The following is a 12,662-nucleotide window of genomic DNA, read 5'->3' as shown; positions in this document are numbered from 1 at the left end:
TGAGGAAATTTCTTTCAAAATTCATATTAGTACGTATATATTAAATCAATGGAAATAGTCAAAAAAATAGAAGTTATAGTCACATGGCCAAACATCTCTCTGTAGCAGCATATTCTGCCAAAAAAGTAAAAATCTAAAATGATCACAAAAATTAGATCTTCCATAGAATTTCTAATTTTATCTGTCAGTTCTGATTTTTTAAAAAATTAATATTTTCATGTGATATCAAAAGCTCCTTGCTAATAAGAAATAGATTGTTTAGAATAGAGAAGTGCCCATCGATAAAGGACATGCCCATTAATTTCCAGTGTTAGCCTTATTATTTCCAAAAAATATGAAACAAAAATTACTTTAGTTCTTAAGGGCATCATTAAGTATAGAGGTCTCAGAACAAATCAAAATAAAATGCATTTTTTACTCCTTTTGTTTTGTATCACCACCACAAAATGAATATGAATGCTTTATTAACATTTTATTTCTTTTTTTTTTTTTTTTTTTTTTTGAGTTGGAGTTTCACTCTGTCGCCCAGACTGGAGTGCAGTGGCCGCTTCCGGCCACCGCAGCCTCGACCCGCTGGGCTCCGGCGATCCTTCCGCCTCAGCCTTCCAAGTAGCTGGAATTACAGGCATGCGCTACCATGCCCGGCTGATTTTTTGATTTATTGTAGAGATGAGGTCTCGCTGCCCAGGCGGGTCTCGAACCCGCGGGCTTAGGCAATCCACTCACCTCAGCCTCCCAAAGGCGCGGGATTACAGGTTGAGCCACCGAGCCCGGGAAGCTCGCGATTTTTAGACCCTTGCCAGGATCAGTGATGACTTATTCCCAGCAAATTGTGGGTGAGGTGTAGTTAAGAATCTAACCTAAGAAATGAAAGTAAGGAGAAGGAGAAAAGTAAACAAGATGCAGGAGCAGGACCGAGAAAGAAACTCGTATGAAAGGTAGGAATATTTTTAAATGCGAGGACTATGGTTTACAGACATGCATGAATCTCCCTGACAGAGGCTGAGAAGGTGAGAACACAGAAATGCAATTAAACTCAATCCACGGTCATTGAGTGCCTGTTACCTGCAAGACACTGCACCACATGGAACACTATCTCTTTCATCCAGGATCACAAAATATGATGCAAGAGATGGATGCAGATACATAAATGTGTCATAAATCAGATGGATCACTGCAATAATGAAGACTGACAGTAGCCAATGGAACATTAGAGGAGCAAAGCATTAACTGGGTCTTGGGATAGCAAATGGGATGACATTTGAACTGTGTCCTAAAAGAGAAAAGAAGTTTTATTGTATATAAAAGAGAATTTTATTTGTGTTTGGTGGTACACACCTATGGTCCCAGCTACTAGGGAGGCTGGTACAGAAGGATCACCTGAGCCTAGAAGTTGAGGTTGCAGTGAGCCGTGATCATACCACTGCATTCTAGCCTAGGCGGCAGAGCAAGACCCTGACTCAAAATAGAGATAAATAAATAAATAATAAAATAAGAGGATTGTGGTGGTTATTTTCTATTTAATTTCCCCCTCCCTTGCACCACCATCCATTCAAATTCACTTCTGCTGGCACAGTGCCTCACACCTGTAATCCCAGCACTTTGGGAGGCTGAGGCAAGAGAATGGCTTGAGCCCAGGAGTTCAAGACTTGCTCCATAACAAATTGACCACCCTCACCTGATCATCTTTGGTGGTTGGCAGGCTTCTGGTTGAATTTCATTAATGAAAGACACTTGCTGGACATCAGAAGGTAAGAAGACAGAGAGGCTGGGGCATTTCTTCATGATCTTTTCCCTGCTTCATCACTGAGGCTGTAACCCTCTCTGCCTACAGTTCCTCCTCATGGTCCCTAACCCATGGCCCCAACTCTCACTGAGCAGTAGTGACAGTATTTCATCCCCTTGGCCTTTTGGGCCTAGGAAAATTAAGAGTTTCTCACTCTGCTAGCCCGTGAGTGCCACAACCACTCTTGTGGTTTCTCTTTAGACTACCCATATCTCTGTAAATAGTCCTTCATTTGAACCGTCTGAGTTGAGTCCAGTCCTAGACAAAGACAAGAAGAGGTACATGAGTGGGGAACCACAATTGTATTTGGGGCAACATCACAGGGGTGGTAACCTGAGATCGAGAAGAATGGTTTGACAGAAGTGGGACCAGATTGTGAAGGCCTCACTAAGGAACTTGGACTTTATTCTTGAGCAGGAGAAATCTAGTGGTGGTTATTGAGTAGAACTGTGTTCCAGAAATATCACACTACTAGCACACGGAAGATGGAATGAAAAGGGAAAAGCTTCAAGGCAGGAAGATCAGGTAAGATATTACTGCAATAAGCTCCTACACCAGGCATTGGTTAGTGGTAGGGAAAATGGATTTGAAATGGGTCAGCAATAAAATCTACAGGGTATACCTGCACATGCATGTTTATTGCAGCTCTATTCACAATAGCAAAAACATGGAACCAACCATGCTGCCCATCCAAGCTGGACTGGATTTTTAAAATGTGGTACATATACACAGTGGGATATTATGCAGTCATAAAGGACAAACATGGACTTCACGGCAACTTGGATGGATTTAGAGTCGATCATACTCAGTGATCTATCACAGAAACAAAGAACAGAGTACCATATGTTCTCACTCATCAGTGGACTTTGAACAATTATCATAATACTATGAGAAGGGGATTGGCGATAGTGGGAAACTGTCGGGGAGGGAGGTAGTGGGATTGGCAGTTGAGGGAACTGCCAGGGGAGGGAGGGGCATACCTCATTAACAAGAGTACCTGCATAATCAACGTTTGTATACCTAACCCTGAATTGTACCCCACATCTTTAAAATAAAGAAAAAAATATCTATAGGGTGTGGCAAATTAGTGAATTGAGGGGCAAAGCAGAGGGAGGGATTTCGTTTTTATTGAGACAGGGCCTTGAACTTCTGGGCTCAAGTGATCCTCTTGCCTTGGTTTTACAGGTGTAAGCCACTGTACCTGGCCAGCAGAAGAGATTCCCGCCCCCCCCCCCCCCCCCCCCCCAGAGATGGGATCTTGCTATATTACCCAGACTGGTCTCGAACTCCTGAGCTCAAGGAATCCCCTTGCTTCGGCCTCCCAAAGTCCTGGGATTACAGGCCTGAGCCATTGTGTCCAACCAGCCAAAGGGATTTTGAAAGAGGACTTCCAGGTCTCCAGCTTGGCAGCATGGGATATGGTGAGCCTGTCTATAATAAACACAAAGAAAGAGGTTCTTAGAATTGGGAATATATGATTTGGTGTGATTATGTAGAAAGGTGCTATAGAGCATTGAGGCTGAGATGCTCAGCAAAGAGCCAGATATGTGGCTCTCTGTGTATCAGAAATGAGATAAGACCTGAAGATAAAGCCAGCAGTACAGAGCTGTGGTTCTCATTCCTAGTTGCACCTGAGAATCACCTGAGGAGCGTTTCAGTGAGGGCCCACTCCCAGATCAATTAAATAGGATTTCTGAATGAGGCCAGGAATCAGATGTAATTGGTATGTATTTAATCAGATTTAATGGAATTTAATCTGGGTTTATATTTTCAAAGGGCTCCCTAGGTAATTCTTAGATGCATCCCGATAAAGAAGCACTAATCCAGAGTGAAACAGAAGCAGCTAAAAAGGCGCACTTGTCAGTCGGGCTCAGTGGCTCAGCCTGTAATCCCGTGCTTTGGGAGACTGAGGTGAGTGGATTGCCTGAGCCCGTGGGTTCGAGACCCTCCTGGGCAACTTGGCGAGCCCTCATCTCTACAATAAATCAAAAAAATTAGCCGGGCGTGGTAGCGCACACCTGTAATTCCAGCTACTTGGAAGACTGAGGCGGAAGGATCACCGGAACCCAGCAGGTCGAGGCTGCGGTGACCAGGAGCGGCCATTGCACTCCAGTCTGGGTGACAGAGTGAGACTTCAACTGGAAGAAAAAAAAAAAAGATTATTTAAAAACGGGCACTTGTCAGGGACCAGATGCAGTAGCTCATGCCTGTAATCCCAGCACTTTGGGAGGCAGAGGCAAGAGGATTGTCTGAGCCTAGGAGTTTGAGACCAGCCTGGGCAACTTGGCAAGACCTCGTCTCTACAATAAGTAAAAAAAAATCAGCCAGGTGTAGTGGCATGCACCTGTAGTTCCAGTGACTTGGGAGGCTGAGGTGGCAGGATCACCTGAGCCCAGCAGGTGGAGGCTGTGATGGCCATGAGGGTGCCACTGCACTTCAACCTGGGTGAGAGAGTGAGACTCCAGCTCAAAAAAAAAAAGAGCCTTTTTTTGTAGAGACAAGCTCTTGCTGTTTTACCTAGGGTGGCTTCAAACTTCTGGCCCAGGTGAGGGAACTGCCTGAAGCCTACAGGTTCGAGAACAGCCTGGGCAACTTGGCAAGACTGCATCTCTACAATAAATAAAAAAATTAGCTGGGCATATAAGCATGCGCCTGTAGTTCCAGCTACTTGGAAGGCTGAGGCAGAAGGATCGCCGGAACCCAGTAGGTTGATGCTGGGGGGTGACTGTGAACATGCTACTGCACTCCAGCCTGGGCGACAGAGTGAGACTCTGCCTGAAAAGAAAAGAAAAGAAAAGAAAAAAGATGAAGAGAAAGTGATGCTGGGTTTTAAGCCAGAGGCTATCAGTTGACTAAGGGTAAGGAGGCATTAAAGAAGGAGAGAATGTAGCCAGGCGCAGTAGTTCATGCCTGCAATCCCAGCAATTTGGGAGGCAGAGGTGAGAGGATTGCCTGAGCTCACAGGTTCGAGGTTGTGGTGGCCGTGATCATGCCATTGCACTGCAGTCTGGGCAACAGAGTGAGACTCTTACTCACAAAAATAAAAAAGGAGAGAATGAAAATACACAGTAGAGAAGTTATTGGAAGAGCAGAGCTTGAGACCAGCCTGGAATTGGTGGCATCAAACTTATCAGTGGAAGGTCAAGTGTGGTGGCTCACATTCGTAATCCCAGCACTTTGGGAGACTGAAGCAAGAGGATTGCTTGAGCCCAGAAGTTTGAATCCAGGAGGTCAAGTCTGCAGAAGCCAGAAGTTTGAAGTTGGGCAACACAGCAAAACCTCTTCTCTACAAAAAAAATTCAAAAGATTAGCCAGGCATGGTGGTGCGTACCTGTAATCCCAGCTACTTAGGAGGCTGAGGCAGAAGGATGACCTGAGAGGTCGAGGCTGTGGTGAGCCATGGTTGTGCCACTGCAGTCCAGTCTGGGTGACAGAGTGAGACTCAGATAAGCTTTAAGCTGAGGAAAACTGAGGGAGCTCAAGCCATAGTTTTCAAAATGAAAATAATGCTATGAGTGACTACTGAGATCAAAGAGGTGGAAGGGAAAGGGAAACAGGGTGCGGGACAGTTATGGAGACTCTTCCACCTGCTGGGCGCCATGTTGAAATTCGGCAAGTTGCCTTGCTCGGTAATTAAGTGCGCTTCCCAAGGATAAATATTGTCAGGTGGGATAAGCAAAACGAAGCCCATTCTGCCCACTTTCAGCCATCTAGTCACCTTGCTCCTCTGGTACCATTACCAATTAATGGCCCTTTAAAGCTAGACCTGCAATTTAAGTTAAATGCTCATTTCTAACTGAATAGGAAAGTATTTCAGTTATGATAATATTCCCATAGTTTAGCTTAAAGGGAAGAGCTGTAGAAGATCATTTAAGAAAAAGAAAAAACCTATTACTGAGAACACTCCATTAGTGAGGGCAAGGGGAGGTGGGGCTTTAAAAAGAGTGTTTAATGGTCCAAGTTAATGGCAATCGATAAACATTTAGGAAGTAGATTTAACCTGCGTATTTTTAAGTTCCTCTTTTAAATGTGAAAAATGTAACTTTAGATTGTAAACTCACCAAGGGCTAAGACTGCGCCACTTCATTCTACAAGGCTTGGGCAATGGTGTGGGCTCAGTGGCTGTTTGAGGATTGAACCATCTGACACTGCACACCCTCCATGAAGGTCTGTCTATGCTATGTGGTCCAGGCAAGCAGACCAGCAAGCCAGATAGCTTCTAATCTTCCAGATGGCAAGTGGGAACTTCTAAGTAGAAAAGTGGTGATATTGGCTGTCCTTCTCTCTGGGAAACACTTTTAAAAATTGGGATTGGTAACTTAAGAGGTAGCTACAAGGGTTTCCTTGGTTGCCATCCAAGTGAACCAAGCTGGGAGTGGGGGTAGCTGCCAGAAAGCAGGGAACTTGACCAACTTGCCTGAATGAGCCTTGGGGAGCTCCAGAGGGATGAATCTTCAGGCAAGCTGGAGGCCAGTAGGAGGGGAGGGGGAGACAAAGTTGCAGATGGCCAGGAAAGTTAGACGGAGTCAGGGTAGCATCCCTACTGGGTTTTCCACAGTCTAAATACTGAAAGACTATAAATTATTTCCAAAACTGCTATGAGACCACTTGCCGTAGGCAGCTCAGTCATGACTTGAAAACTCTACATTATTCTATCCCTATCCCATTTATTTATTTATTTATTTCTGAGACAGGATCTCACTCTGTCACCCAGGCTGGAGTGCAGTAGCACAGTCATAGCTCACTGTAATTTAGGACTTCTAGGGTCAAATGATCCTTCTGCCTCAGCCTCCCAAGTAGCAGGGACTACAGGGTATGCCACCATGCTGGGCTACATTTTTTTTTTTGTAGATATAGGGGTCTTGCTGTGTTGCCCAGGCTGGTCTCAATCTCCTAACTTCAAGTGATGCTCCCTCCTCAACCTCCCAAAGCACTGGATTACATGTGTGAGCCATCGCGCTTGGCCCCTATCCCATTTATTGTTTATGTCTAGCCTTCTGCTTTGGTTTTAATGTCTTTCTTCCAAAATTCTTATTAAGACTTAATCCTCATTGCGGTGGTATTAGAGGTGGGGCATTCTGGGAAGGGATTAACTCATGAGGGCTAGTGAATGAACTAGTGCTTTATAAAACAGTGGGAGGGCCAGGTACAGTGGCTCATGCCTGTAATCCCAGAAATTTGGGAGGCCAAGGTGGGAGGATTGCTTGAGCTCCGGAGTTCCAGATCAGCCTAGGCAACATAGCAAGACCTAGTCTTTTAAAAATAATAATAATAAGCCAGGCACGGTGACTCACGCCTGTAATCCCAGCACTTTGGAAGGCAGAGGCAAGAGGATTGCCTGAGCCCATAGGTTTGAGACCAGGCTGGGCAACATGGCGAGACCTTGTCTCTACAATAAGTTAAAAATTAGCTGGACAGGGTGGCGCGCACATGTAGTTCCAGCTGCTTGGAAGACTGAGGTGAAAGGATCATCTGAACTCAGCAGGTCGAGGCTGCGGTGGCCATGAGCGTGCCACTGCACTCCAGCCTCAGTGACAGAGTGATACTCCTATGAAAAATAAATACATAAATACATAAATATGTAAATAAATAATAAGCTGGGTGTGGTCACATACACGTGTAGTCCTGGCCACTTGGGTGGCTGGGGCGGAAGGATCACCTGAATCCAGGAGGTCAAGTCTGCAGTGAACTGTGATCATGCTACTGCACTCCAGCCTGGGTGACAGAATGAGACCCTGACTCAAAAAAAAAAAAAAAATTAAATAAATAAAAGAACTGGAGGGAACTAACTCAGGTCCTTTATACCCTTTGCCTCCCTTCATGTGAAAACTCAGCTTTGGCTCCCTCTGCCATGTGAGGAGGCCCAGCAAGAAGACTCCCCACCCCAGACACCAAATGCCAGCACCTTGATCTTGGAGCTCTCAGCCTTCAGAACTATGAGAAATAAATTTCAACTGTTTATAAATTACCCGGTCACTAGCCGGGCATGGTGGCGCACAACTGTGATTCCAGCTACTTGGAAGGCTGAGGTCGAAGGATCACCTGAGCCCAGCAGGTAGAGGCTGCGGTGGCCATGAATGTGTGCACTGCACTCCAGCCTGGGTGACAGAGTGAGACTCCTACTCAAAAACAAAAACAAAAACCAAAACCATTCAGTAGCATTTTATCATAGCAGCACAAACAGACTAGAGCACCTACTTACCAAAACAGAGTTGAGAAGTTCAGGCCAACCTTTATGGAACCCAGAGCAGGTGTACTTTTAAGCCCTCAGGAGACTGGAGCCTGGTTTACATTCACTTAACCCCTACGATCTCAGCTCCAAGCACACCGCGTAGTTGGTGCTCACTAGATATTTGGTGAATGTTTGAACTCCTCTCATATGCTTGTGTGGCAGACATGCTAGACAGCAGTAACTCAAGCATACCCTGAGAATGACCCTGTGGTGTAAGAAGAGTGTTTGTTCAGAGTTCTGAGCTAAGGAATCTGGGAGTAACCAAACTGGAGGTTTACTACTTATCTATGAAGAGCACCCCAACCCCTGGCCCGTTCCACGTGCAGGAAACCAAGGCCCTTTGTTTGGGGCTAGGTGGAGGTTGCTCAGTGACGATTATTATTAAAACTACTTGCCTTTTGGAAGTGGTTTGTAGTCATTCTGTCCAACCAGCTGTTTCTGTACCCCTTGTATGTAAGTCCCCCAGTAAAACCTGTGTCTCTGGGCCAGACATGGTGGCTCACACCTGTAATCCCAGCACTTTGGGAGACCAAGGTGAGAGGATTGCCTGAGGCCACGAGTTCGAGACCAGCCCGGGACACTTGGTGAGACCTCATCTCTACAATGAATAAAAAATTTGGTAGTGCGCGCCTATAGTTCCAGCTACTTGGAAGGCTGAGGCAGAAGGATCATCTGAGCCCAGCAGGTTGAGGCTGCGGTGGCTGCGAGCGTGCCACTGCACTCCAGCCTGGGTGACAGAGTGAGACTCCAACTCAAAAACAAAAAACAAAAAAACCTGTGTCTCACCCCTGTCTCAGGGTCTTTTCTTTGGCCTTTCGGACCCTGTGCTGTCCCTACTCAATTTGGTAGGGGCACAGCCCAACAATGATGCTACTTTCTTGTGTTTCTACATTATTTTTATTGGTTTAAAAACTTCCTCATAAAGTGTTTTTAAAAGTTTTGCTATTTTTTTTCATAATTGTGTACAGGGAATAGTCAAAGGAAAAAATGTTGATGCTATAAGGAACCATCACCAAGTGGATTTTTCTAATCTTCCAGTGCACTTATTTTACCTGCAGCCCTGGAAGTGTTCTAGCACTGGTGCACTGAGAGAGTATTAAGCTGAAACTTCAGGGCTTTCTGGACTGTTTCCAAAATAAATAGTTTTCTGTGAAACTGTAATGGCTGAAAGACTTTTAGGAGTGATATCACCTGACGTTTACTGAGTGTGTTTCTTTGGGGAACCTCAATTCTCTCCCAGAGTCTTGCTCCTCCCTCTCACATCCTGGGCAGGTAGATACAAAACACACATGTTCATTCCATCGCTCTCTCTCTCTCTTTTTATTTTTATTTTTTTTAGTCAGGATCTTTGTTGCCCAGGCGGGAGTACAGTGACTCACCAGTCTTGACCTTCTGGGCTCAGGTGATCCTCCCACCTCAGCCTTCCAAGTAGCTGGGACTACAGGCATGCACCACCACACCTGCCTACTTTTTTTGGTAGAGATGAGGTCTCACTATTTATCCTAGGCCCATCCCTATTCTAAAAGTTCAAAGTGATGACAAAATCAGCAATAGAACCCACACCTGTGACTTTATCTATCTCCCACTTAATCTATATCCACCAGCTCTCTCTGTTCCTGGTGGCTGTGATTGTAGGAGATTGACTTGAAACAAACATCGACTGTCTCTTCATCTCTAACTCAGCAGCTCAGCTTCTTAGTTCATGATCATGCCAGCTTGGAAGGATGACTCCTGAACTATAATAACAAGAATGGTCAGCTTAATTTTATATAGGATCTTTCATACAGCTAGCTCCATTATAAAATACTTTGCCAATTTAAGAGCTGTAGGTTGGGCACAGTGGCTCATGCCTGTAATCCCAGCAATTTGGGAAGCTGAGGTGGGAGGACTGCTTGAGCACAGGAGTTTGAGACCAGCCTCAGTGACACAGCGAGACCTCTTCTCTACAAAAAATTTTTTAAAATCCGCCAGGCGTGGTGGCACGTGCCTATAGTCCTGACTACTCGGGAGACCAAGACTGGAGGATCTCTTGAGCCCAGTTCAAGATCAGCCTGAGGAACATAGTATGACCTCATTTCTACAAAAGAATAAAAAAAATCAGCCTGGCATGGTGGTTCGTGCTTGTAGTCCCAGCTATTCAGGATGCTAAGGCAGAAGGATCGCCTGAGCACAGGAAATCAAGATTAGGGTGAGTGGTGATAGTGCCACTGCACTCCAGCTTGGGTAACAGAGTGAGACCCCAGCTCAAGAAAAAAAAAAGGTATAGAATTACAGTGCAGCACTACTGACTTAAATAATAAGTAATGGCTGATACTAATAATTAGCTTAATTTGTGGTCTAGCAGAACTATCACAACTGAGGCAGCACTCCCTCCGCACCCTCCCCTCCATCTCTTTGTCTGTTTTTTTCTCCCTCCTCCTTTGGCAACAGTTACCAAGTGAGCTGGTTTGGTGGCTCAGCCTGTAACCCCGCGCTTTGGGAGGCTGAGGTGAGTGGATTGCCTGAGCCCATGAGTTCGAGACCCGCCTGGGCAACTTGGCCAGACCTCATCTCTCCAATAAATCAAAAAATTAGCCGGGTGTGGTAGTGCACGCCTGTAGTTCCAGCTACTGAAAGGCTGAGGTGGAAGGATTGCCGGAGCCCAGCAGGTCGAGGCTGCAGTGGCCGGGAGCAGCCACTGCACTCCAGTCCAGGTGACAGAGTGAGACTCCAACTCAAAAAAAAAAAAAAAAAAAAGAGTTACCAAGTGAAGAGCTGAGATTGTCATGTGACTCATTATAAAGTCAAGTCACCTCTTATCCTCTGTAGCTCCACTGCTTTATTACAGCAGGACTTTCCAACCTTTTCAAAGTTGCATCACCCCATCATTGTTTAGTTTCACAGATGGTTCTCCTGACATCATGTGCTTGGTGGGAGGGGCACCAAGGATAGATTCAAATCTCTTGGGAATTGGCCACATCTTTGGAAAGGCTCTTGCTTTTTACAAACTCAAGGTTGACAATTACTACTCTACATGGTAACTTGGTAAAGAGGATCTTCCTCTCCACTTAAGCCAAGGGTTTGGAAATCAGACACATCAGCAAGGTCATACTGGGTTCGCATGGCAGAAATTGAGAGGAACTCTGATTTTCCAGTGTCTACACATAGTGGCTTTCTATCAACGTTCTGACATCACTGATAAGTGGAAAGAATTCCAGAATATTATTATATAAACCTGATCTAAATAACTCATGAGGCTTGGGTTTAACACAGAATGCCCATTTTATCACACGTATTCATCACTTATCTCCCTGTTTACCAACTTTACCCTCCAAGTCCCGGAGCAGAAATATGGGCTTTTCTTATAATCAAATAACCTTGTGAGAAAACTCTCTGGAGCCACCAAAACTGCACCGTCTCTGCAAGATATGCTCTTGGGAGCCAGAGGGAGTTTGGATCTAGAGGCTTTTTTTTTTTTTTTTTTTTGTCTGCTGCAACATGTAGGATAATTGTCAGGGTGTCCTCTATGCACTGATAAAACTGCCAATTTACCTGAATGAAATGTGTCTCAATAACACTCCACGCTGGGGAGGCGGCCGTGAGCAGGAAGCAGCAGTAACATTTTATGCACCTTTTATTATTGCATAAAAGTGATTAACTGACAATTTATTACTAGGTTAAGACATCAAAACAATTAAAATGAACATAAAATCAAACATTGCCAGACTCTTCCGGGCTACCTGAGAGTAACTGACATATCCATCTTTTTCCCCTTCATGTGAAAGTATTCACAGGAACTCACCTCCCTACCTAGAGGTGACAGGGGATCCAGGTCTGAGTCCCATCAAGCTTGAAGTTGTTGGGGTTTTTTTGTTTGCTTGGTTTTTTTTTTAATCAGGGGAAGAGATCCCTTAGTTTTCCTGAAGATGAGCTTGTCTGCTATGAAAAATAATAATAATAATCAGTGCTCTTTAACTGTAGACCGAGTCAAGAGATTTCTAGTTCTTGCCTCTACCACTGGCACGCATTCTTCTCGATTTTGTCTGGCTAATGCTAAAATCAGGCTCACGATATCGAAGTCTGCACCATCTTTCTCTACCAAAGCAGGAGCCTTTCTGACAGCTGTCTTCCCAGACCTGCTGCCCTATAATATCTGCTAGAGAAATAATTAATTGTGGAAAACCATGCTTGACAAATAGAATTAGAAATTTCCTCCTGTAGAAAGTTATTTGGTTTTACCCTATGCTTTCCAGAACAAACACAGAACTTTTTGGATTAATTCATCTCTTTAATGCTTTTTTTTCTTCTCTCTTTCAAGGCCCTTTGACAGCATAGATTCTTAATTCAAAGAGAGTCTAAATCCCTCTCTAAGAGGCAATGTCTGACAAACATGAATTTGAATACCGGTGACACCACTCACTTGCTTCAAGGCCCTCTAAGCTTATTTAATCATCTATGAAACGGTGCCAAGTCTAATGAGAACTGTTAGTACTTCCTCCCACCCTCAATTCTTGCTTTTTTTCTTCTTCTTCTTCTTTTGAGGTGAAGTCTCACTCTGTCGCCCAAACTAGATTACAGTGGCCGGTTCATGGCTGCTACAGCTTAGACCTGCTGGGCTCAGGCGAAACTTCTGCCTCAGCCTTCCAAGTAGCTGGAACTACAGGT

Source organism: Carlito syrichta, unplaced genomic scaffold, assembly GCF_000164805.1.
Source record: "Carlito syrichta isolate Samal-C Ts95f unplaced genomic scaffold, Tarsius_syrichta-2.0.1 Scaffold305593, whole genome shotgun sequence".
NCBI classification, from domain to species: Eukaryota; Metazoa; Chordata; class Mammalia; order Primates; family Tarsiidae; genus Carlito; species Carlito syrichta.
This window is presented reverse-complemented; position numbering follows the sequence as displayed.